This window comes from Benincasa hispida, chromosome 2, assembly GCF_027475165.1.
Source record: "Benincasa hispida cultivar pf3 chromosome 2, pf3_genome.v1.1, whole genome shotgun sequence".
Lineage (NCBI taxonomy): Eukaryota > Viridiplantae > Streptophyta > Magnoliopsida > Cucurbitales > Cucurbitaceae > Benincasa > Benincasa hispida.
Genome location: NC_143479.1, coordinates 58830956 through 58833879, shown reverse-complemented (window position 1 = coordinate 58833879; position 2924 = coordinate 58830956).

Below are 2924 nucleotides of genomic sequence, written 5' to 3'. Positions count from 1 at the left end.
TCGCTTAGCAATATCATATATGTAAGCGATCGTGCAGACACTATCGTATAGGCACTGATTTTCTAAGCGATGACACACTCTTTAACACAATGTCCGCGCATCTCATGCTTAACACACCGTCAGCTATTTATGCATCTCAAAGTGATCTTTCAATACACTCATCCGTTATTAGAACGGACGAGATGCTGTCCTATTTCCTTTTTAACCATCCAATGAATGTGATCTCATCATATTCATAACACATAAATTAGTATCATATATTAATTATAATATTTTCCTCCACTAGATATAAATCATATTTATAATTTCCTCCAAAATAATGTATCTCATATATAAAGTTAATTATATCATATTTAATTAACTCGTTCAATTATATCATATATAATTGAACTCCCTCTTGTCAATTTGAACATTTCAAACTGACCCAAAAACTGACTCTCAACTTGTGTCCAAGTTGTTGGGATTGGTGTCCTAATTCTCCCAGAGTCTTGTTGTTTGGTAAAGATACACATTGTTTAATGAATAAAATAAATCTTATTTAATTATGGCATTTACTCATATCCAATAAACAAAGCTACTTGGTTATCTTATGTGAACTTAAGCATGTATATCGTATATGTGATATACAAATGGATCATGCCTTTAGTGATAACCTAAATAGGTCTGTAGTATAAGGATTAAGGTAAGATACCTGATCCTGGTGACACTACGGATACGACCCGCTTTGTAGAGATTTGCAAGTGTTGTAAACTACTACAGATGGTAGATCCTGACCATTCACGTGGAGACGTGCGAGCGGAGGTGTCCTATACAAAGAGTTTGTATAAGACTTGGACCACGAGATGATTAGACTCTGTATATAACGCCATTGATACTAGAGACTTATATCTCACCTAAATGACCATAGGTGACACGACCTCAATCTTGAGTGTTTTGGGAACTCCTGCATTTGAGGGCGGTCCTTTGATTAGTATGAGTGAGAGTGGCCAGATTGCCAACTCAACATGCCTACCTTTTTGGGGACTTGTCTGATCTGGGAGCTGGGAACTCAATCCACAAGATGGAATTCACTTCTTTCCCGAAGCAAGGATAAGTAAAGAGATTGCTCCCTTAAGGGCTGATTCCGGGGCTTGAACATAGTGGCCACAGCTTCTCTTTGGAAGAGAAGACTCAGTCATAGTAGGACTATGACTTATGTTCATTAGAGTGATCAATGGTACTTAAGAAGTTAAATGTAACTACAGGGGCATAACGGTTATTGGCCGAGCTGTACTTACGAGCGATCTGTGAAGGGTTGTCGCACTTCTGATTGGTTAAGATGGACACATAACATATCTGTGGTAAGGAGAGTTCAGCTGTCGGTCTTTAGTGGAGTGCCTGACAGTTAACAGATGGTGGATTCTGTGACTAAAGAATTTAGTCATCACGTACCGTTGGAACTTCGAGCTACAGGTCCATAAGGTCCCCTTGGTAGCTCATGGATTCAGTTGAGGATTAGTTCTTGGTGTTGATTTGAAATGTTCAAATTAACAAGAGGTATTTTGATTATATACGATATAATCGGTATGATGTATGCGATATATCTAATGGAGGATTGATGTAAATGAGATTTACATTAAGTATCATGGAATAGAAAAAGTACTATGGTTTATATGTTTCATGAGATGAAATATTAAAACAATAGGTTATAAATATAGTATGATAAGTTAGTTATCATTTATATTTATAATATTATTAATTATTGGATAATTAAATCTTTTTCTTTAATAACCAATTGAGTGGGAGGTTATTGGTGGTTCATGGTAACCGTGAGATAAAAGCAAAATTGTTTTCGTAATTTTAGTAAGTTTTGACAAAAGTTTTTTGTCAAATTGTTTTGAAATTTCTCTCGCGAAAAAGAAACTCACGGAAGCTTGTCAAGTAAATATAGATTTACTAAGCGACAGCTTGAATGAAGTAAACGACCGTGGAGTGTTTTGTAGGCGACAGATGATAACGGGCAGAAATGCACGTTATCATAGTGCTAAGTTCTTAAACAATGTTACCTTGCGTTGATAAAACATATTAAATTGCATCCATTAAGCATTAATATTGTGGTCGCATGCGTTCATCACATTAGAAAATTTGATTTTTGTATTTTTGTGCAGAATATGCGTTGATGCAAGGTGGAAATTGCATTCATAGGAAATCATTGGTCGAGCGTAGCATTATCGCAAAGCTTTGCAGTGATCGTGTTCACAATATTCGCCCGAGAAGGATTGCCGCAACTTGGTCAGTGCAACATGGTGGGCACATCTGGGTGAAAGGCTAATTAATCGCGATGGGACAAAAAGCTGATGATAGTTGAATCCAAATTAAGTTGACAGTCGATAACGATCACAAGTACATTCAGCTTTTCCGTGACAAATATTCAGCGAATCAGTCAGGAATTAAAGCTGTCCCATTTGTACAATAATGAGAGAGAGGCCGCCGTTCACCTTAGATGTTCTATAAATACCAGAGGCATCCTTTAGGAAAGGGGTTCACCATTCATTAATTCGAAAATTCATATGTTCGGATCGCACGCCTTTGTCCATAGTTTTCCTCTTCATTTTAAGGCGGAGCAAGGGAAGAGTGGTGACGCTGGAGATTGCTCAGGGAAACTCGAGAGAGAACCTTGGGGTGTAGAACCAGAGAGCGGGTCGACTCTCGCGAGAGCGAGATTGAGATTATCTTTTGAGCACGAGTAGAAAAACAGTGTAAAATCCTGGGCAGCAAAAGATTGCTACCAGGCCCTTTATTCTATGCTTGCATTGTTATTCTATACTTCATCTTTATATTTATACAATGGAAGTTATATTTCTACATCTGTTCACTCTCTTAGCACGCATGAGTAGCTAAACTAGTCGAATGGGTTGAGAAGAACTAAGCTAACATGACCTAAG